The sequence below is a fragment of the Cydia fagiglandana genome, chromosome Z (assembly GCF_963556715.1).
Source record: "Cydia fagiglandana chromosome Z, ilCydFagi1.1, whole genome shotgun sequence".
In the NCBI taxonomy this organism is placed as follows: domain Eukaryota; kingdom Metazoa; phylum Arthropoda; class Insecta; order Lepidoptera; family Tortricidae; genus Cydia; species Cydia fagiglandana.
The window spans coordinates 39044228-39069242 of NC_085959.1; the positions used below are offsets into that span (position 1 = coordinate 39044228).

General features: G+C 37.8%; 1 protein-coding gene across 1 annotated transcript in view; it reads right to left on the reverse strand.

Annotated features, from left to right (window-relative positions):
• LOC134678407 (uncharacterized) overlaps positions 1 to 23846 on the reverse strand; it is a 176069-nt gene extending 152223 nt beyond the window's left edge. The window contains exon 1 of the mRNA XM_063536978.1: positions 23366 to 23846. The gene's annotated coding sequence lies outside the window, so the exon portion shown is untranslated. The remainder of the gene's footprint in view (positions 1 to 23365) is intronic.
• Between the last annotated feature and the right edge of the window lie 1169 nt (positions 23847 to 25015).

Consider the following 25015-nt stretch of genomic DNA (forward strand, 5'->3'; position numbering starts at 1 on the left):
GTACCGCAATGCGGGCGCGGCGGTCAAGTTAGCAGTCCTTGGCGAGATATTTTGTATACCCGGACAAGATTTTGTCTGGCCCTCGTCATTTTCAGTGCTTTTTTGGCTGGGAGACTTTGACAACTGACGTTGGAAATTTACTAACACTGTTTATACACAAAATTGTCTATACTGAATACATATGTAGTACATAAATGTTTTCTATCGTATTTTCTCGGAAACATTCGTATTTGTCATGCTACTTCATTCAACATCAGTACTTTTTGTTACCTACATAAAACCACAATTTAGGTACAAATGCAGTGCATAATTATTTTCCAAGGTATTTTCACGGAAACGAACGTGTCTTGCTATTTCAGTCAGTCTCAGTACAAAAAGTACCGAAATTTACCAACACTGTTTATACACAAAATTGTCTATACTGAATACATATGTAGTACATAGTTGTTTTCTATCGTATTTTCTCGGAAACGTTCGTATTTGTCATGCTACTTCAGTCAACATCAATACTTTTTGTTACCTACATAAAACCACAATTTATGTAGTGCATAATTATTCTCCATGGTATTTTCACGGAAACGAACGTGTCTTGCCATTTCAGTCAGTCTCAGTACAAAAAGTACCGAGGTTGACTGAAGTAGCGTGACAAATACGAACGTTTCCGTGATAATACGATGGAAAACAATTATGCACTACATCCGTGTCCTTATTCAAAAGAAGATTCTGCATGACCAAACAAGATCCGATTACAGTTTTTCAATCGTTCCACTTGTCTACTCTATCCACAGCTAGTTTACCGAGAGTAAACAGAATCCGAAATAGATTTGGTCCGTCACGCGCCCCTACTTACAGAACGTGACAAGGATCCTGACATACTTGTAGAGCTAACACGTTCATTTGTAAATAAAGTCTTGTGTTAACAAAATAAAGGTAACAGTTGAAAGTGATGAAACCTTCTTATTTGGATTCTAAAACGGTGTAAAATGAGTGAAATGACCGAAACATTAACGTCTAATCCGCCGACTCACCGCATCATCAGCCATGAATGAATTGGGAAAACGAATTGTGGTAAGGTTGCATTGTTTCATGAGCTTAGCGATGTAAGGTGCGGGTTTTGCGTTCAACCTTCCCTTCTGTAGTAAGGGCCCCTTTTGGACAATTTCCAAAAACCGAGTAACAAAAAGGTATCACCGAACCTGCTCTCATAATTTCACGAAAATCGGTTGAGACGACTTCATACGGACACATGACATGCATTTTTGCCCGAGCTGAAACGGAGACCTTCCCTAGCGTTAAGTCACAATTAAATACTGACAAAACTGCTTAATCCATGATTAACTTAGTTAGATCTGGTTAGATCTAGACGAACCTTTATATTCAAATTTTTTTAGACATTAGAACTGAGATTGATACTGCATACATACAAGAGTAGATGGGCAAAACTGGAAGCTCATCAACTCCACCAGCTTATTAATAATAATTTGATTGAAGTTGTAAGTCGTATTAATAACCTTGCTATGGATCCTATAAAAAAAATTTGAGCTTTCAAAGCTCCTATGAGCTTGTATAGGTATTCTATTCCATTTAAGACATACAGTACAAATAGGCATATTAAAATATACACCCCGCTCTTCGATCTCCGGACCACCGCCTTAATGTCTTCAAACAGTCCAATTAAAATCGAATCTTATCACCCTTTCCCAAGTTCTTTTTTCCTTTAACAACAACCCGTAAAATTGAGAGTCCGACAGACGTCTGCTCAGAACGGAAATGCCTTAAACGACAAAGTCTTTCGAATAACATAAGTCTTTTGGGAGTAGGTACAGAAGGTTGTTAGGCGCAACGTCGTTAGGCAAGAGATTTCAAGATTGGTCTAATGGGTTGATAATCGGGCGAGCATTGGGAGGGTTAGGAAATTTTCTGTTAAAAAGATCGGATAGAATAGTAGATTGATTGTACAAGAACATAAAGCAAGCTTATGTGCGAGTTAATTTAACGGCCCGAGTGATGCGAGTATCGAAATAAATCGAGGACAAAATGACTATTTCACATTACGTGTTTGTGTTTACGTCGCGGCCGTATGCCGTATAATGCCTGAAAATCGAGGAACAATATTTATTACTTTTACTATAATTAAAATTATTGATTTTGGTATTATCCACACGAGTCCTCCATGTAATTATAATTATTGCAGTTTTGAATTTGGAACCTTTTTGTATTCCATTTTAATTCAAAATTCGATTTGGATTAAATCCTTTATAAAGGCCTCAGGGGCTCAGGCTGTGGTTACTGTGTGTTTTAATCAGGTTTTAATATAAAGTTCATTAAATATATCGGAATTAAGTTACAAAATCAAATATGTATGTAGAAAAAACCTGTCAAGCCACAAATTACTTTAAATAAGTAATTTGCATAAAACGTGTATAGGAGAATTAGGAAATTTATTTTATTAGGTAGTGTATGAACTAGCCCAAGGTACATTGCATGCACTATATTTATTATTTATTTATTTATTTATTAAATCGTTCTTCATGTATTTTTCTTTCTTTTTCAATTGATGTAATATAAACAAAAAAAAAACAATTACCTATAAACTAAAATTAATAACTACATAAAGCTACAACTAAAATAACTACTAAACTAAAATAACCTATAAATAAAAAACTGGCTCCAGTTCTGTGCCTTGGGGCAGGGTGCCAAGAAGGCTGGCGGCATTGCCGCGCTGGACGGCAATACCAATGCGTTGCGCAAGGTAGGAGCCAGCCCTCTTGTCACCCGTCGCCTCCACGAGGCGCTTTGCCAGCTCGGCAAATATGCCGTGGGCGCAAGAGCCCCACGGCCCTAGGGTTTCCACCCCAAACGGCTCAAACATGCAGCCAGACCGATTTTTTACCACGGCTTACTAAACTTCGTCACCTCAATCCTCTGATTTAGCGCAGGCAAAAGTTTTCTTTTTAAAACACACTTGTTTTTATATCTCAGATACTAAAAAGTGACTGCGATTGACAAAACTGCTAAAACTATTTAAGAATCTGCCCAATACAACTGTAATTTTAGTACCAAACAAGATACGAGTCTCATTTATGTACTGCTTAATCTGTGCAGTCCAACAGTTGTAGTAATAGAACTGTAATTTTATCTGGGATATATTTCACCCATTGTAAACTTGACTTGTAATGTATGTGTACATTATTAATAATAAATATGAATATGAATAAAAATAGTGCATAAGTAGGTAAGCCTTATTGGGATATGTCCGGTTCTCTCATCTCACGATATTTTACTTCGCCGAAAAGTCACTGCTAAATATGAAATATAATTTCGTAACTAACAGAACCTACAAGTAAAGAAATATTTTATTAGAAAAAGTTTTATTCTTTGTAATCGAAGTCTGAATTAAAATATTCAATGTCACTTATGTTTGAGCTAGCTTCAAAACAACCAGGGACACTCATAGAACTATTTTCATCTGAACTGGATGTGCTTGAATCCGGCACGTAGATTACGAATTCTTGCATATCACCTACTTAGCGGTCTTTTATTCGAGATACCGTAGGTACTTTTACACAATCCTGAAAAAGAAATTACATATAAATATGCATAAAATGGCAAGTATCAAGACTATTTGTCAGTTATTTTAAAGATCATGAATGACCTGCATATTTATGAAAATTAATATATTTTGAATGAATATACTTACCGATTATGTACCGGAGACAAGTTACTTAGGGGGCTTATTAAATAGGTAATTATTTAATATTAAATACAACATCAATACCCGCGAATAGCGGAAACACGTTCCGCGACTTTTTGTTGTAAGTCGATAGTCGGCTTTTAGCCGTTTTCTTCCCGCTGACAAAACCGAACAATGTTAAATATAATTTTCCTTGTGGTTTTATGTACGGTTTTATCGTGTTTTGAAAATATTTTATACATAAAACTTGCGGTTTTTGTTAATAAAAATATACATTGACAGAAGTTTGTTTACTTTTTACGAGACAGGTGTCAAAGGTTTGATTGCCATATAAAATTTAAAATGTTAGTTCCCGTTTCTGCCACGACTCTTCTCTTTCCGCACAGACTTTACTACTATTTAATGGCACAGCGACCCAAAATGAGTCTTGGCCTACGAGTCCTCCGACACTAGTAAACGCCAGTTGTCCGGATCCTCTGATCCTCAATCCGATACCAGTTATCGGCTTCAAGATCGCGCAGGTCCGCTTTAACCCCATCGATATTTGGGACGTCCGATCGGTCTTCGTCCTACCAAGCGTCCCGATGGATCTATTTAGCGCCGCGATCCTCATCCATTCTCAGAAAGATCCTGGGCCCTGTGAGAAGAGCAGATGGCAATTTCGGGGTCCGTAAAAACGTCGAGATTGTGGTTCGTGCGGCTCATTTTCGATTCTATGGGAGCTGATTTCTTCTGCGAGTTCGTATGACTCTTACAAGGCTCAAACAGAGATAACGGTGCCAAACTATCATGAGTACATGCATCTTAGCAGGATCTCTACAAGAATCACCAGATACACTGCAGTTCTGCACGAATAGGTAAACATAAAAGCCGTAACAGCCACTGGAATCATTCAATTGTAGACCGTATTCCACCGCAAAAAAGTCCAAATTCAAGCAGTTTTTCGAATGGCTGTTTGGACGTTTATGTCGACTTTGCCTTGGAAGCAGCCATTGTAAAGCTCATTCGATTGTATACCGTATTTCCGCGCAACAAAGTCCAAATTCAGGCTGGTTTTCGCATGGGTGTTACGTCTCTTATAACTGGGTGTAACTGGAGTACAGTTTACCCAGTTTTCGAAACCGTGTCTTATCTACTTTGGTAACTAGGTGTTGAACATTAAGTTTTAAATGTAACACACACTTCTTGTTCGGGGCTTTAACAGTATAGAGAAGTTACAACTAAACATACAGATATTATACAGATGTAGTGCATAATTGTTTTCCATTGTATTTCCTCGGAAACGTTCGTATTTGTCATGTTACTTCAGTCAACCTCCTCAGTACTTTTTGTATACTTTACTTTACTTTCTGAAATAGCACGTGTCTTCGTACCTACGTGTCCGTGAAAATACGATGGAAAATAATTATACACTAAATTTGTACCTATATTGTGGCTTCCTGCAAGTACATACGCACGCACCAAAAAGCGACTGGTAAATCAAATTATATTTTGTAAATAAGTACCGAAAAACTCATTGGTACGGGCCGTGGATTGAACCCGCGACCACCGGATTGCAAGTCTTACTACTAGCAGAGATATATATAACTTCGTATAAGATAATAAAGTCTAAGAAAAAAACGTGCTTCGGAAATCAAGAAAAAGTCATTCTCGAATAGATGGCGCCATTACCTTTGGCCTATTCTCGGCTAGATGGCGTTCACGACACCGTTTGATATATAACAATTTTAACACATATCAGTGATCGTTTCTCGGTAAACATATTTTGATTAATTTATACATTTTCAATTTTATTTTAAGTTTTAATCGTGTGTCGATAGATGGCAGTAAATTTACCATGACTACAAAATTTACTTTGGCAATAGCCCTCTATTCTATCTATTCTCTTTGCTACTAGGCCACCAGCGCTTTTTTTGCCACAGACAATTGACATACATAAAAAGAACATTTTAAGGGAGAATAAAGTGCCACGAAATGTAAATATTATAATATACCTCCATTATTTGAGAGAAGTTTTGTAACAAATCCTTTCTACATATAAATAAAGAGGTCATATACGAACAAACACACTCATAAAACTTAAACTTATCAACCGGATATGTTATTGAAGCGATGCCAAGAATGCTTTTGTCCTATATAAGGAACTCTATTGGAGACCTTATGATGTTTGAGACCCATATAAAGCATATGGAGAGCTACAATCCATACTAATATTATGAAAAGCGATAGTAATTTTTTTAATTCAAGGACATAAAACTGATCTGATATTTATTTAAAACAAAGCTTAAGTTTAGGGCTTAAGCTTTGTTTACGTGCTCACTTTATACATTAGTTACATTACATAGTACCTACTTGTCATCAAAGATTCATAATTTCTGCTTAAGATGTAGTGCATAATTATTTTCTATGGTATTTTCTCGGAAACGTTCGTATTTGTCATGCTACTCCGTCAACCTCAGTACTGTTTGTACCGAGACTGACTGAAATAGCAAGACACGGTCGTACGGTCGCGTGAAAATATGACGGAAAATAATTATATACATTACATCTGTAGCAGAAATTAATCTTTGCTTACAAGATCCTCCGCTAGATGTCTCTGCGCGTAAATTAGATGTCGCTAACGAAATGTTACTGTAGACTGTATGAAGGCATAACAACAATTTATGCTTTCTAACATAAAAATGGAATACAATTTTTTGTACGCAATCTTACAAATTCCAGTAAGATACTAGCGATACTAAGAGACTAGCGACCCGCCCCGGCTTCGCACAGCTAGTTCAAGTTTTAAGCGAGCTTTGTGTAAACATATTTTATTTGTTATTATTATAAACTTAAACTGATGTACTTATCGTCTAAGGTTGTATTTCTGTGTGATTATTGAGCTTACTGTGGGACTAGGTTCACTAGGTCGATCTGTGTAAAATTATTCTATAATATTTATCTTTCTATCTGTATATAATAATACCTTTAAGCGAGCAATTCTTGTACAGTGAAACCTGGTTAATTGGCACCTGGATAAATGGAAAACCTCAATAATTGCAACCAAAAGTCCGGTCCCGGTCCCTTGAGACCAAAAGGCCTCTATAATTGAAATTTTGGAACCTCTATAATTGCAATTTAGATTTTAGTGCTTTTCGTAATTTTGCCTCTGTAATTGACCACATCGCAACTTAAGACCTCTATAATTGACACTGTGCTAAAAAATCCGTTATTTTTGCTCTTGTTTATACCTCTATTATTGAAACTAGTCTTACTTATTACCTCTGTAATTGAAATAATGTAGTTGTAAACAGCAGAAACAATATTTTAATAGCAATGATCATTTTATTTATATCTCCATCCAGAATTCAATTTATTTATTGGGTATCTATCACAGCCTGTAGTAGGTGAAATAGTTTTGATCAATAAAAAACAAAGTAGGCTTTTTACATTCTAATAAAACTTTCTTCTACAATTCAAGGGAATTTTTTAGACCCAAATGATGAGAAAATAAAGTGGTAATTAATGTAGTGTAAAAGTGCAAGTATAGACAGAAGCAATATATAGACCAGAAACCCAGAACGCAAGCGTGTAAATCTACTTTAAAGGATTATTTGCACCTCCATAAAAGAAATTTGTCAGAACGCAACCTCTATTAATGAAAACCTCTATAATTGACACAACGATTTTTTGAACCTCGTTAATTGACACGACCTGCTTAAATGAAAAACCTGGTTAATTGACAAAAACTGGCCGGTCCCTTGAGATTGCAATTATCCAGGTTCCACTGTATATTTATTTATTATATACATATAAATAAATATTTCGATTTCGATGAAATTTGCTATGTGGCGGTTTTCGGGGCGATAAATCGATCTAGCTAGGTCTTATCTGAGGGAAAATGCGCGTTTTTGAGTTTTATATGTTTTCCAAGCAAAACTCGGACCCCCAGATATTATTTATTTAACGGTCACGCATAATCTGTTATCGGTTCGGACAATGTGAAGACGCTCTAACAGTTATATTTGTAAAACTTATGACCAATGTACCTTTTATGTCGTATAATGGTAACATTCCAATTGTAACCGCAGCTGCACTACCGGTACTGAACGCGTCGCTGTCAATTTCCATAGTAAAATTGACAGTAGTGCAGCTGTCGTTGGAAATGGAATGTTACCCTAAGGAAATCAAGGAGGCGGCCCTGGATAGAGTCAAATGGAGAGAGCTACACCGACAAGAGTCTCATCAATTTGACTTTTTAAGGATGACTCACGTTAGACCGGGCCGTGTCCGGGCCGGAGCTTCCAACGCATCGTTTTCTATGAAAATCATCACGTGATCGCCTGTCATGTCATAGAAAAGAAGGCGCCGGAAGCTCCGGCCCGGACACGGCCCGGTCTAACGTGGGTCATCCTTTACTCTCTCAAGTTGAAAGTGCTATACAGAAACAAGATACTGCAAGAAGCAAACCTGTCCACCCGCGCTGCAGGTAGCATGACCAAAAATCGCACGACCGTCGATTTTTAAGCATACTCAAAATGAGCATGCTCATTATTAGCAATGTTTCGACACACATACTACTAAGTAGCAATTGCTCAAAAGTGGCATGCTTTCGTGCTAGTAATCAGCATGTGTAAGTAGCTTAACTCTTGATGCGAAGATGACCATTATAACCTCTAACGGACATATAAGGTAGAAGTACTAGTGCTTGACGCTGCACTAGTATTCGACATGCGCATTTTATGTAAAAGTAATATAGGTTAAATTTGACCGACGAAGATTTTTCTGTATTCAAATTAAATCCTTGTCACTTTGACATAAAGTGCCCATGTCGAATACTAGTGCAGTGTCAAGCACTAGTACTTCTACCTTATATATAAGCCTTAAGCTATCAAACACAGACAAAACCAGGCGTGGCTCACTCCGCGATTTCGTCGCTTTGCTACAGGTAGCTAAAAGTTCATCCGTGCGACCCCAATTTTGGGGTTTGCCATAAGCCGCGCGTGGCGCTGTCGCCACCTAGCGGCCATATCTGTGCTGATCGTGACAGACGCGTTTTGTTAGAGAGTGACTCTTCTGTACCTAGTACTACTTATTATTTATTCTGTGACAAAACATACTCCAGACTGAGCATAGTCGCGCTACACGAAAGTGTCTTTGTGTGACGTCCGTGTCTTTAAAAGAACCAATCACGGCACGGGATTTCGCTCACCTCGTCCCGAGCGCCCTCGTATTTCTGGCATCATCGATTTCATGAAATAATTGCTCTAAACTCGGTCTAGAGGATTCCTATAGTAGACGCAAACCAAACTGACGACTGGGGTCGTAAAACATCTCTTTCGCGCTCGCGTGGTCCAAGGTAGGGTGAGAGAGATAGAGATATGACCCCGGTCGTCCGTTTGGTTTGGGTCTACTATAGTCTATGGTATGAAATGAGGCTTAAAGCGGGAGGAAAGTACAATTTCCCGCCCACCTAATGGGAAATGCAGCGAGCGCATCCCATTACTTTTTACTTCTATTCCATTGAGTAAATTGCATCTGGGGAAAAATCAGAGTCGGTGGATAAAGGACGACTCACGCTGGACCGGGCCGGAGCTTCCGGCGCTTCGTTATTAAGGCTCCTCTTCCCGTTGGGCCAACGCCAACGCCAACGAGGGACGCAGCCATGCGGTAGAATGAGATAGCAATATCACTTGCTCCCTCTAACGCATAAATGCGTCCCTCGTTGGCGTTGGCGTTGGCCCAACGTGAAGAGGAGCCATTATCTATGGAAAGCACCATGCGATCACCGATCGGCTGTTAGGCCCCATTCGCACGACAGCTTTTTCAACGCGCGTTAAAAAAGCGCTTGAATCAGTTCGCACTCTAAATTCGATTTAACGACCAAGGCTTAAAGTCGAAAATCCAACAACGCTTGATAAAAAGCGTCACCGCTGGCGTGTGAATACATATTACATACATGGTTATCCATTTGTGTCATTCAAACGCTTTTTTAACGCGCGTTGAAAAAGCGCTCGTTAGTAGGAGGCTTTATAGAAAATGACATAATGGCCCGATCTAGCGTGTGTCATCCTTATGGCTCCTCTACACGATGGGCCAACGCCGGCACTCCAAGGGACGCATTTATGCGTTAGAGGAAGCAAGTAATATTGCAGTCTCATTCTACCGCATGGCTGCGTCCCTTGGAGTGGCCGGCGTTGGCCCATCGTGTAGAGGAGCCATTAAAGAAGATCTTTCCACATCTCTATTGCACGCGAATAATTACCTATACTGCTGTCAAGCTCGCACAGTCACATATACAGGGTGGAAAGATAAGTCGGGCCCTGGAGGGAAAGTACGTTAAATCCTTAAGCTGGGTCATTTTACTTAAAGGAGACATTCCTTTATTTTTAAAAAGAAACAAAACTGCATTCAAAGATTTTTTTAAACTCGCTTGCCTCGCCCGGGACTCGAACCGACTAAAAATTCCAAATAATAAAAACCGCAATTTTATTCTACTAGTCGATACAGTTAATGTAAATGATAACATTTCTCCAAGAAACATTAGGTCTTACACTCGTCTGTCGTACAAAATATCCATAAAATGTAATATTTAGTACTTAAGATTTTTTTACACAAGCCAAATTAAAGAAAAAAAGAAAAAAACTTTGAATGCAGCTTTGTTTCTTTTTAAAAATAAAGGAATGTCTCCTTTAAGTAAAATGAGCCAGCTTAAGGATTTAAGGTAGTTTCCCTCCAGGGCCCGACTTATCTTTCCACCCTGTATACCAATTGCTCGTTTAAAGGTATAAGATATAAGACAACATAGGCGCGTACGAAAAGCATCTTCTCTTTAGTTATTCGTACCTAGCTTATTCGTCCGACTCTAGGATTCTCATTTCAACTTTTAACAGCAAGTTACTTTTCTCAGCTAGTTAAGTACAATAAATTCCGTAGATAAAGTAGTTTAACCTGGTTAAACTTTAAAGTTATCTGCAATTGCAACTTTTAAAATACCCATTAGAAAATTGTCCTTAGGCGGTACGGTACACACGGTGATCTGGTAACCTACTTATACATACACCGACAATTTGAAAAATACTGGGCCGTTTTCCATGTTTTTTAACTTTTCGTGAAGCTAAAACTTCAAGAGACATGATCCCATTAAAATAATTGATCGAAATTAACCGGTTTACAAAATAATTGGGTGCAGTTGAAAAAATGCAATGTGATGCAATATTTTTGCACGCGAGTGTATGTGGGTACAATACATATTAGTAATTTTAGTATATTATACTGAGAGAAATATTTACATATTGATAACATCAGAAACCAAATATTTTGTAATAACTTGCGTAAAATAAAAAATATGACTAGCGAATTATTTGTTACCTTTTGCAAAATTGGGGTTTAAATTAATATTAATAGCAATAGCAAAATTTATTTCCATAGTTCAATATTTTTTAATTACTGAACTAGTTCGGCTAGTTATATTTTCAGTGTTTTGTATTATTATTGTCGGGCCCTGGAGGGAAACTACTTTAAATCCTTAAGCTGGCTCATTTTACTTAAAGGAGACATTCCTTTATTTTTTAAAAGAAACAAAACTGCATTCAAAGATTTTCTAAAACTCGCTTGCCTCGCCTGGGACTCGAGCCGACTAATAATTCCAAAAAATAAACACTCGCAATTTTATTCTACTAGTTGATACAGTTAATGTTTATGATAACATAAGGAAACCTTAGGTCTTAGACTCGTCTGTCGTATAGAATATCCATAAAATCGAATATTTAATAGTAATCAAGATTTTTTAGACAAGCCAAATTGAAGAAAAAAAAGAAAAACCTTTGTATGCCGTTTAGAATCCTTTTAAAAATAAAGGAATGTCTCCTTTAAGTAAAATTAGCCAGCTTAAGGATTTAAGGTAGTTTCCCTCCAGGGCCCGACTTATCTTTCCACACTGTATATTTAAGAACTCTTAACATCCAATCAAATAAATAAAATATCACCGATATATAAGATAGAGAAAACAAAAAATGATAACATATATATTTTCGGGCTGCTGCTTGTACTTATAAACGTCATGTGTGACGTAGGTGTTATTATATATATTGCAACCTCTGACCCTTTCCCTACTGGTTATTCGAATTTCGAATAAGATTATTTTAAAAATACACCTATTATTTTATGACTGTATTTTGGGTAACGGTCGGATAGAAGTGGTATCCTTTGTAAAACAACACTGATTGTGACATTTGAGAGGCTTTCTGTCCTGCGGTTGGTTTTGTAAAGCTTTTCACTCAAAAATGTTTCGATAGACATTTATCAATCAATCAATCAATAATCAATAAACGAATAAAAACGATTATCGATTTAAAAACTTGTTATTTAAATGTACAGCGAATAAAATAATTAAAATAAATTTTCGGTTACTGATGAAGTTAAAGTGACGTCACAAAGCTTGTGTCCCCCCTCCCCCATGTCACAATATGTCACATTTTCTTGAACCCCTCCCTCCCCCTAAACGTGTGATGTAATTAATGGATGACTCCTAAGTAGAAGCACATTTTATTTTACGGAAGAAACTTAATTACTGTTAAGTTATTAGACAATGTAGATACTTTTAATGGCTCCTCTACACGATGGGCCAACGCCAGCCACTCAAAGGGACGCAGCCATGCGGTAGAATGAGATAGCAATATCACTTGCTCCCTCTAACGCATAAATGCGTCCCTTGGAGTGGCCGGCGTTGGCCCATCGTGTAGAGGAGCCATAACGCGTAGTCTGATCCGTTCTTGGGGCTCCGTATCCAAAGGGTAAAAACGGGACACTATTACTGAGACTCCACTGTCCATCTGATGTCTGTCTGTCACCAGGCCGTATCTCATGGTAACATTCTTCTGTTGCCGCTATAATAACAAATACTAATAAAAGTACGGAACCCTCGGTGGGCGAGTACGACTCGCACTCGTCCGTTTTATTGATGGTAAATGTACCTGTCTACCTAGACCTATCATATTAGAGTCAACCCGAGAAAAGTCTGCAGTGATTTTGATAGGTAGAGGTAGTCCACGCAGTGCAAGTGTAATTTTAAATTCGGTATTCGGCCGAGTGAGGAGCCGAATATTCGGTATTCGGCCAAATTCACTATTCGGGGCATCTCTACTAATTTACCTAAATCATAACCTCATTTGACCAACTCTTAAATCCATGTGCAACACTTTTAGATTAGATCACGTGGTTACATATGAACATATACTGTATTTATGATATAGGTACATACATCGTAAAGTTCCTAGTGAACTATATTTAACTTATAGTTTGGGGAATTCAATTACATAGGCAAAACAACATTAGAATGAAGTAGTTTAAAATTAAATAAATTAGTACCTATACTTAAATCATCATCATCGTCCTCGCGTTGGGAGTCCGGAGCCTGGAGTCCGCTTGGCAACCTATATATAGGCTCCTCATCACGTTGGGCCAACGCCAACGAGGGACGCAGCCATGCGGTAGAATGAGATAGCAATATCACTTGCTCCCTCTAACGCATAAATGCGTCCCTCGTTGGCTTTGGCGTTGGCCCAACGTGAAGAGGAGCCATATAACCGATGGATCCCATTACACTGGCGGCGTCGGCGTTACCTCTCTGTACCGCTAGGGCGATACGCTGAGAGAGGTACGCGTACGCGCCAGTCGCCTGTGGACGTGGAATAGTCCAGCCGCGCCGACAAAGTCCTCATAAACGTCATGTCGGATGACCAAGGACCCAGTCTCAACTGCAAGCGCCGCAAACTCATACCCCCTTATTCATAAACGTTTACTAAAGTTGAGAAGCCGATAATTAGAGATGCACCGGATATCCGGTTACTATCCGGTATCTGGCCTATCCGGCCATTATTTTACTATCTGGCCGGATACCGGTTAGTGACCTATTATCCGGCTGGATACCGGATAGTAAATTGCTTGATTTCGGAGTCAACACATTGGATTTAAGAAACAGACACGGTCATAATCATACCTAGGTTCTTGTTTACTATTTTAAAACAATTTAATCGTTCCACTGAGTTGCACGCGCACTCATTTCGAACCTAGAAATTAGTCCGCGCGAACGTTTACTAGGAAACAGGTCAAACCTGCAGAATGCGTAGATACCTGAAAAACCGAAATGTAGGTATAGTTCCGCTGGCCGAATAATCGGCGGCCGGATACCGGATATTCGGCCGATGGCAGGCCGAATATCCGGTATCCGGTATCCGGCCAAACAACTATCCGTTGCATCTCTATAATCGTTTGTCCCTTTCCAACGTATCGGTATGATGGAAAGGGACAAACGATTATTATCGGCTTGTCACTTTAGTAGACGTTAACCCTTATCTTGGCATCGTAACACCCGTGATACATGGAACTTAAAAAAAACTAGCAGATTCATTATAGTACCTAACAAAATAATTCTGCCCTCAATAAGTCGAGGTACCCTCCTTACTTATAGAAAAAAATAATGGACACAAGTGTCATTGTAAATTAGTTAGTAATAATCAACATGGCGCCACGGAAACAACAGATTTCGGTTCGCACTGGATGTTTTGCGTTTATTTCTTAGATTAGTATATATTTTTCCATAATCTACATTTTGATGCATTTACTATCTGTTAGTGCATAAATATTTACAATGCTTTCGAATTTAAAAACATTTAATACACAGAACCTGACATAAAACTGTTATGTATTATATTTGATACATTGCCAAAAACTCAGAAATGTACATATTGAAAGGATTGTATTACATTTAATACATTGCCAAGTTGTCGTCAAAATAGTTTTACAGGTTTTTATTATTTTTTTATATTTGTGGGGTTACAAAACATGTTTCAAGTATCTAATATTAGTTGTCGTATTATTTAGTCATTGAACTTTGATTTTTTTTAAGTACTAGATGTTATTTAACTGTATATTCGTACGCTATAGCATAATTGCTACGCCGTAGCCCGTAGCACGGAAAAATCTGTGCATGGCAAAAATGCCCCAAAAGTGAAAAAAAATATATTTTTTTGACTTTTAAATTATTTGTTTACTTTTCATATTTTACTCAACTTTTTGCTGACGGATTTTTTGAAACTTTACGGGATCAAATTTTCCGCCCATGTGATCAGGTATTCGTAGATATAATTTATTTTTACAGGTGTAATAGTTATCTGATGCTTTGGATTGCGTTTAATTAGCAATAAATGATAATTTCTGTTGCATTACATGTTTTATTTTTATTAAAATCCGCATTTTTCTTCTAAATAGTAGGTAACTATTTTGTCGACGGATTGGCACTGTATCAAATATGATACATATGATTTTCCGAAATTGGAAAATCCTGGATTTTTTCCCTTATTTTTTAATAGTCTAGTATGCTCAATAGGTGACGAAAAACTAAAAAAATGATTATATTTAAGATATTTTGAGCCTTGCCAAGATAAGGGTTAACTAAAGGTCGAGTATTTGCGGCGCTTGAGAATCTGGGCGGTCAGTGGTCAGGTCAGCCGCAGCGCCAGCCTGCTGGATGCGGGTCGCCCCGATGTGGGACTGTGCGAGGTCCACGCACGTCGCGTCCCACACCAGTAGGGTTGCCATACGTCCGGATTTGTCCGGATTTTTGACCCTTTGTCCGGATTGCAGCCGGACTTGGCATGTGTCCGGATTTTTAGGAATGACCTTATAAAAATAAAATGCGCGCCCGGGGAGGGGGCCACGGGATCGGGCGAAGGGAAAGGGAATAGTAGATCCACGATACAGTACACCACAGAGAGCAGCGCGCCGCCGGGGCGACGTTCAAGTTACGCCAAATCTCTGCTACAAGAAATGTCCGGATTTTTAGGTTGATGTCCGGATTTTTGTCAGGACATTTAATTCTTCCATATGGCAACCCTACACACCAGGGCTCTTCCTAATTTCCACGGCACTAACGTGGCTCCGTCAGGACGCCAACCGTCGTCTAGCCATGCCCACTGAGTCTAAAACTGCAGGCACAGAGAAGGTTAAAGTTGTAATTTTCGAATTAATTCTGCTTTAAATTTTGACCAGGTTATGTTTTTCTACCGTAAGTACACTAGGCCAGGCTAGTAGTACACATACGTACTACTAAACCAATCAAATTAGATTTTTTCGAAGAATCAATTCCCAGCTAAATCGGAAATAGATGCCTCAATCTTACTGTCCAAGGCCCTAGATCACGCGGTAAACCTAAGAAGCGTTGGCTGGACGTCGTGACAGCGGACATGGGAGAGAACAATCTCACACCCGAGGATGCCGAAGACCGGGCAAAGTGGAGAAGACTGAGCATGAAAGCGGACCCTGGCGCTAGGCCGGGAAAACGCTAGGTCGAAGAAGAAGAAGAATCAATTCCCAGCTAGCTGGAAATCGTTTTAATACCTTCATTTCGTCCTACATGCGTGTAATCAGAGATTGCGCAATCGCAAGGTGTGCATAATTTTTTCCTCTTTTTTAGTTTTTTACTTGTCGATCGAAAACGGTTCGTCTGACGGTAAATTTGTTCTAATCATGATGAATCTTTTATCTGAGGGATCCGAAAGGTACCTTAATATATGAGTTAGTAGCCAAAGTTGTAAAAATGCCCGCCATTTTTAATTTGTTTATTTTTCGTATAATCATGTAAAAAATTCGGAAATGCCTTCCCATCAGTGCCTGCTCCACCAAACCTTTTTGGTAGTACCCAGCGGTAGCACCATTGTAATTGAGGGTTTTTTTTCTACATCGAATAGTTTAAACTCCCAAAATTTTTGTACACCTGCTGGGATCGCGTAAACTTGAATTACACGCATATTAGGAGTCCTAATGCCTAATGTCGTAATTTAGGACCAAACGAAGGTATTAAAATGATTTCCAGCTTGGAAATGCTTTGTATGAATCTAATTTGATTGGCCTATATTCTGTAAGGTAAACGTACTATTGCCCGGCAAGCTAATGCCCAATAGATGAAACCGTGCTGTCACCACTATTGACAATGACTTAAGTTTCAAGATGACATGTAGATACTGTGGGACCCCGTCGAGCACCAGTACGTTTACCTTATACGGGCGACATGGGACACATCGGACCCGCATAAATAGTTTTATTTCTCAAGGGAAGTGCTATAAATCAACATTAAGTGCTTTTTATAGCCTGTTTCTTGATATATAAAGCCTTAACAGTTTTGAATGATTCACGCTTAGTTTCACTAGACTTTTATATCGACCGGGATATGGACAATGCAATGCGGGATGGGAAACAACACAAAAGCACACAAAAGGTACAGTCGAGGTCAAAGATATGTTTACACTTTTGCACCACTACTTTTTAATAAGGCGAAAAATGTAAAGATATCTTTGACGTCTACTGTACAATCACGGTTCATATCCCGGTCTATATGTCGGCGGACGATCGTAAGATCAGGCATATCGTGAAATTCCTAGGCATATCGTGAAATTCCTAGGCATATCGGGAAATTACTAGGCATATCGTGAAACGTGAAAATCTTTGACTCGTTCCCTGAGTCGACGGAGCCCCGCTATGCGGGGCTTCTATTTCTGGACAGTTTGCCCTTCGGGCATCTGAAGCAACCTAAAGCAGGCCACTGACGAGCCTTCCAAAAGGATGCCGTTACAATGGATTCATCCAAATGGACGACATCCTAATATTAAACATTGTACGTTTTTGACATTGACGGACCGATTTTGGATTGCAGCCACGCTATTTGGACTGTTGGAAGAGTCGTCAGTGGCCTGCTTAACGAACCTATCCTACCTATGTATTGGATTAATGTGACTATCGTCAAAATATTACATAGGAACATTACGATCTGCCTGATCTTACGATCGGCCGCCGACATAAATAAGTCTAATATAAACCGTTTCTATCATATAGAGGCGACAAATCTTTGCTACTCATAAATACATAACTAGGAACCCTATTCATTATTTGCGGCTTTTCATAGTAGCTTCCGAGGCGAAATACTTAAAACGTCCAAATAAAAAAAAGTGTAGCGTATAACTTTGAATACAAGCATCCAAAATTTGGTTTGCCCATTGAGTTATTAGTACTAAAGAGAAGTTATACCAACAACAAAGCAACATATACCACGCGGCCAAAGAGTCGGAAGTGCCTTAAAACTCATGGCTCTTACGCATACAGTACGGTTACCATCAGTTAGTCACTGACATAAACGCCGTCGAGAACGTAATTTACTTTCTATACATCTAATACATCCCGTTTGCACTAATATGAGAGTGCGAGCGAGATGTATAGAAAGTAAATTACGTTCTCGACGGCGTTTATGTCAGTGACAAACTGATGGTAACCGTACAGTAGCTCTACTATGAGTTCCGTGAATGACAGTGAGAAGTGAAGATAGTGAGAAAGTTAAGGAAAATGTATGGAGTAATTGTACAGTGCCTCTACCGGTCACGTAAAGAACTAAAAATTTCAATTTGTACCATGAGTTACAAACGTTTTTACGCGAGTTTTCCATACTTGCCTAACTTCACACCTAAAACGCTCTCTTTCTAATTATATAATGAAAACTGAGCCAGAATTATTCTGCGTAAATACTTTACGCGAGTAAACGTGACAGATGTTATGGAAAAATACGTGCGTTTCCAACGTGACATTTCTGTCAACTTGTAAACACAACAAATACGCAGATTTTTCACGAATATTAATGCAATTTTCAACGTAATATGTATAAATTTATAACAGTATGTGAACTTCAAGCAAAACTTTAAGGGATAAATCAATTAATAGTTCGATAAAAGGCTGATTTAGTACAAAGGTAATGAGTTATACTTGACATCATATTTTCCTATTTCTACTGCTACATTTGCGAAAATCACATTGCTTACGAGCAGTTTTTGGTTTTAGGCAAGAAGCTGATTGAAAACAACATTTCCCTGAAAACCCGGATTGCATCATGTATGCATGCGTATGCATGTAGAAGTTACATATGTATTAAGAATTAAGGCTCAATACAAGGAGCGGTACATAGACATGTTGCTGTTTTTGTTGCTGTGTGCACATAACACATAGTAAGAACATACACATAGTAAGAATATTTACACAAGAATTGTTACGTATTTTATTAAGCATTATTATCTTAAATAAAATAAAACATACAAATGTTCTGTGAGTTTATTTATTTTTCTTTACTAAGTAAGTATTATTTTATTTTCCGTTGTTCAAATTATTGTGTTTGGTAGGTAGGTACTCGTTTTTCATGTCAACTTGGTAACAGGAAAATAAAACTTTCTTCAAAAACTTTTGCTGGTGGTTTAGAATCTGAAAATTTAAAACACATTTATTGCCAAATACCCGCTGCGTGGGTTCATTTTGTATTGGAAATGGGGCGCTTGGCACTGAAATATACTCGAGATCGTATAGGTAGTATAAAATTAAGGTCATACGTAGGGTCTGTGCGGAAAGAGAAGAGTCGTAGGTATAATGTATGGGCTCCCCTAAATTTCACGACTCTTCTCTTTCCGCACACTCTATTAGATAATGTTACTTAGCAGTAGGAGACGGCCGCTGTCATGATGCGGACTGAAGCGGACCATTATAATACATACCTATTTTAATATTTTAAGATTTCTTCTCATGTGTGTACTATTTTCATCATAGGTAATAAATATGTAGCCAAAAGTAGCCTGTATAATCGCGCCGTATACTTTGCTTCCTATTTTTTAACACGCAGAGTCATAATTTTAACTCGATTATTAATGATGTTTACGTAATTATCATATTTTGCAATTTTTGTCTTGAATACAATATATTTTAATTTATACATTGTTTACTAACATTGATGTGTTTATTATTTTCGTAACTATGGCAACGTCAAATCTTTAAAAAATTGTAGAATGAAGGTTGAGTCAGTAACAAAGTGACAAAATTGGTCTTAGAGCATTTAATAACTGGAGTGGCCATTGAGTGCTTACTGTTAGGATTTAGGATTAGGGTTCCAAGCAGGAAAGAAAAGCTTGTTTTAACACCATATAGGTAATGTTTATTAATCTCAAGCAAGACTACATAGTAATGGCGTCTCATACGGGAAGAAAGAACACCTACATTTGTTTTATATTGACAACCGAATAAATCAAATATCATAGTCGTAGTAGTCTCGTAGGTATACTCTTTATTTTTTTGTTGACATTATTACTTACCCCTCTGCCGAAAAACACAATTGTGCAAACTTTTGTATGGACTGACATGGCTATTTGTACGTTACGTACAAATCATGTAGAAATAGCAATACATTTGACGTCCCCTCCCCCGCAAAAATTGGCAGACTGTTTTGTAAAGAAAATGACAGCGATGACATCTCCCTTCTAAATGCTCTTAGTGGATGGTAGAGGTAAGGAATACAATCTCCATGTAATTAATAATGAAAAAGTGACCGTCAAAAACCTTAAGAGGGAAGTATACTACGTAATCGTCCATACAAAAAGAGAAAACGTTTTTCCACTTGTAAATACGAGTATCTTCCATTCTCCATGATTTTTAGTACGGTATTGATACAATGAAAAACTAGGTTTATGGGTTTTCTTTTTTTCGCTACTCTGGAGAGATTTAGAAAAATTATAATAGCTGACAGTGTGCCCACTTTTTGCAAATATTCTCCCATAAAGGAGTTTTCTCATAAAGTCATAAAGGATTCTCCTTACCTCTACCCTCCATATTAACGGCTACCATCAGTATATGTAACATTACTTTCTGTGCATCTCACTTGCACTAATATGCGAGAGCGAGATGCATAGATAGTAAATTACGTAGACGTGAGTAAATGTGTCAATTTTGTTATTTAGTTCTATAGGTGAATCCTAGAGGCGCTGTATAAAACTCCGATATAACTCTTGCTCTGTTTTATAGTATACTTAGAAAGGGACAACATCGTTTGGAGTGGAGTGAAGTTAGGTACATAAGACCGTAAAGAAACGTAAAACGTGACTCACGGCACGTTTATTCACTGAAAGTAAGTGAAAAATACTCTGCCAACTGATAGTAGAGGCGGTCACGAGATTCACGCTCCGCTTCTAACGGCGCGATTCGGGAAATGAATTAGAGATCCACTAGATATAAAATAGTAAAGATATGTGACGTTCCATAGTAAAAGGTGCCATTTCCCCGGCTGAATATTGGAGCGGCGTTAATAATAGCGTAAGCGCCAGCTGCCATAAGGTACCTTTTGCCGTGGAACGTCTCATATCTTTACTATTTCATATCTATAGTCCATTTTTTTTAGCATTAGAAAGAACTTCGCAGAAGTAAGCTTGTGGTTCCAAATCCGGCACTTTTAGCGGTAATAATTTGAAGTAAATTATATGTATTGACCATGCTACATTAGATAATTCAATAATTATTAACAATTAAAGACCAAGATAAAAACTGCACGCTTGCTTCTGTGGAGTTCTTTCTAATGCTAAAAATAACGAACTATAGTGCATCTCTAATTCATTTCCCGAATTGCGCCGTATGGTTTGTTGTCAAAACAATAATAACTCATGGCACAAAGTATCTGGGTCTATACGTTAGCTATTGGTTCAATGGGTTCGCCAGGCTATAGATTGGGTAGGTACCTAGTATAGGATACTACCTATAGTACGCTAAAATAACAGCTCGATATTCCTCAGTTTGCTAAATCCTTGTTAGGTATTTCAGTACAAAATCAGACAGATTGGATTGAAGGTAGATTAGCCAATCGCTATGTTGTTTTTGATTGAATATAAAAACGCGACACAAAAAACGACGAACATAAAATATAAAAACAGAGTTAAGCAATAGGGTACTATTGACCGAGCGGTAGCAAAGGTCTCCGTTTCAGCTTGGGCAAAAATGATACTGTAAATATGTCCGGATGTTCTCCTCTGCAAGTCGCATTTCTCAACCGATTTTCGTTAAATTTTGTGAGGAGGTTCCAGTAGAAATAGAGAAATTTTCTGTCAATTCGTTTAAAATATGCGACATTGGTAAAAAGGACTTAAGCGCCAGTAGATATCAGTCTATGTTATTTTATACTAGAACGGTTTATGGCACACTTATACTTAAAAATAAGAATTAATTAATTTTTGGGAACCGCTTCGAACAGATTTCCCAAGCTATGAGGTAAGCATTGCTTATATGTAGCAAAGACATATAACTTCGTATAAGATGAATAAAGTCTAAGAAAAAAACGTGTCTCGGAAATCAAGAAAAAGTCATTCTCGGGTAGATGGCGCACACACCTTTGGCCTATGCTCGGCTAGATGGCGTAACGACACCTTTTCATATTTAACAATTTTAACACATAGATATTAGGGAATGAACATGGTATAAAATGATATAAAAATAATAAAATAATTGATCCATATATACACATTTTATTGATAATATTATACGTCTTTATTTTGAGTTTTAGTCGTGTTTCGATAGATGGCAGTAATTTTACAGTGGCTACATAATTTACTATGACAGGACCCCTCTATACTATCTATTCTCTTTGTACGTAGTCGAGTTCACAAACATATTCACAACCCAACGTTCCATAAATATATTTTCCTACACGTCTCTAAGACGCTGAGAATAAGGTCCTATAAATATACATATTTTTGGAAGGTAGCTTTTAAAGATGTTTGTGAACCCGACCGTAAATAGGTTTATTAGGCACAGCACAGTCGAGTTCACAAATATGTATACTTTTTTTTCACAATATGGCTGTGGATTATGTTGAATAAATATACATAAGTACATGTTTATGAACTTGACTGTAGTATGGCTTATGTCTAAAACCGCTTGGCGTTTTACCTGTAGGTATTATCAGATCAAATGTTTATTTATTTATTTATTTTTATTTATTTATTTATTATTATTTAAAATAATACATATCACTTACAGACTATATAGTCCAACGCGTAATAAATATTACATATTTATAAAAACCTAAACATTATTAACAATTTTTAACAACACAAAAAAATTTACAATATCACAAATAACATAGTTGGATGTATAATATTAGAGCCTATAGAAATAGATGATAACGTATCCCGAGGAACCAATTGTCCCCAGTTCCCCCTAACGACCTACCAAACATATGTGTTATAAGTTATAATGTCAATACTTTTGTCGCACGGGGTTATTAGAGACCCTGGGGCTAAATGGATACTAACACGCCTTAATCGGATTATTTTGTAATACTTGAAACAAGTGTCATACGGAGGTCTATAATGCATTTTTTCGTATTATATAGTTTAAATAAAGGGAGTAGCTTCGGTATAATCCTAAATATTTCAAATAGGTAGGTTCCTTCTCACAACGTTCCATAGTTCATTCGAATATCACACCTACACCTACTAATCTAAACTAAAGAGTATCCGTCGGTAGCTATTGTTTTTTTTTGCTAAATATTTTTTGTAAATGTTAGACAGCATAAAGCACAGCAAAAACCTGAAATACACAAAAACGCCGCAGATAGGGCCGAAGGCCAAATTGGTTTAGCTTTTAACACAGCATGTAAATACAAAAAACAAGCAAAATAGAAATCGCTTTAGCCGCTTACAGCCTAAAAACACCATCAGTAACTCGCACAGCGAAGCATCTTATTAGAATTTCACCGTTACCAGTTACACGCTCCGTTTCAACGCTTAAACTTTTCCGAATTCGAAACGTAGGTATTCCATTTTCAAATTAAATTAGATCACTCACCTGCCAAGTTTCCACGGACTACCGCCAGCTTTGCGCCACTCAAATGTCCAGTCCAAATCGAAAGTGCCACTTATAATTCAAAACAAACCTCCGTTCAACATTTACAATCGAAAACCAAGAGCTCTTTTGTATCACGACCCAAGTTTTAGGCGGACTAAAATTGCAACACAACTTTTAAACTGCTCCAACACTTTTAAACCTCACTGAAATCTGTATTAAAGTCACTGATCACTGTTGGCGGGTTAGTTGGGGTGTTTTTTTGTTTTAAACGGGTTCGGATGGATTGAAAATGAGCACGATCGCTTTGTCGTGTGCTGCCATAGCGAGTACGGGCAACCCGTGCGACGGTTATAACAGGACTGGCTGGAGAAAAATGGCGAACCGAGCGAGCGGTCGTGGTTGGTCCGCTATCGGAGCGCACGGCGCCGTGCGGGCATAGAATAATGCTGACACAGACAGTTTAAACGGATTTTAGACTGCACTATTTTATGAGCCATATATTATGTACCTATATTAAAGAACCCTGCGTTTTTCCTAGGCGGCCTATGCTACCTAAGTCCACCATGTTTTAAAGGAGACCTGCTGCGGCTAGCTGCGGCATCTGCCGCGATAGCAGAGGACGCTGGTTCGATTCCAGCCGGGGGCACTGGAGGCCTTGGTTACTTTTTCTTAGTATAATGACATTTATTTCAGTTTTCAAAAGCGTTTATTGCGCACGTATATTACACACATAGCATGCACACTGAAAGAGCACAGCAGAACCTATTTCGTATTCATAGAATTACAAACCATACATGTCAAAAGGGTTATTAATTAATTAGGTCAATTTCAATTAAATTACAATTAATTTAATTAATCACCATAAGCTTAGAGGACGAATGAAGGGGTAAATATAGATTGTAGTATGTATAAGTTGATCTCCTTTTGTTTTCCCTTTTGCTCCTCTCTTGCGACACCCTTTGTTAACTGTGGTGGGTAAGGTAAAAAGACTAAAAAGTCACTCTTCAATGAGTCCATGTTTAGGTACATAGACCTCGCTTTTCCAAGCGTTCTCGATACGTCTAACATTAAAAAGGACAGACTGGGTAATTCTTTTCAGTTACTAGATTAGGGACTATTACCTTTATTGAATTATTGAAGATAGTTACCTAACTGCTAAAATTATCCCGTAGTTCACAATAACCCCAAACATTCCAAATAACCCCATGCGGTACAGTTATTGAAAATATTAAGTAGTAGTCACGTCATGGATACCTATATACGACATTCAAATCATAGTCTTACCTGTGGTCTTACCAACGGTTCTTATGAAAGAAGATATTCAAGTAAAATTTGGACCACAGTCAAGAGCTTTTAAATACATAAATAAATATTATAGGACAATTTTACACAGATTGACCCCTAGTCGCACCCGACAGTAAGCTCAGTTTTATGGCTACTAGACGACGATGTATATAAATAATTACTTACATACATAAAAAATATCCATAATTCAGGAAAAAATATTTGTGATAAACCTACAAATAAATAGTTACCTGGATTCGAACCCGAGACCTCCTGCTTCGTAGGCAGGGTCACTACCGACTAGTCAAGGAGGCAGTCAAAACTTTGGAGTATTGGTTTTACGATAGAACTTTCTTTCGATGCATA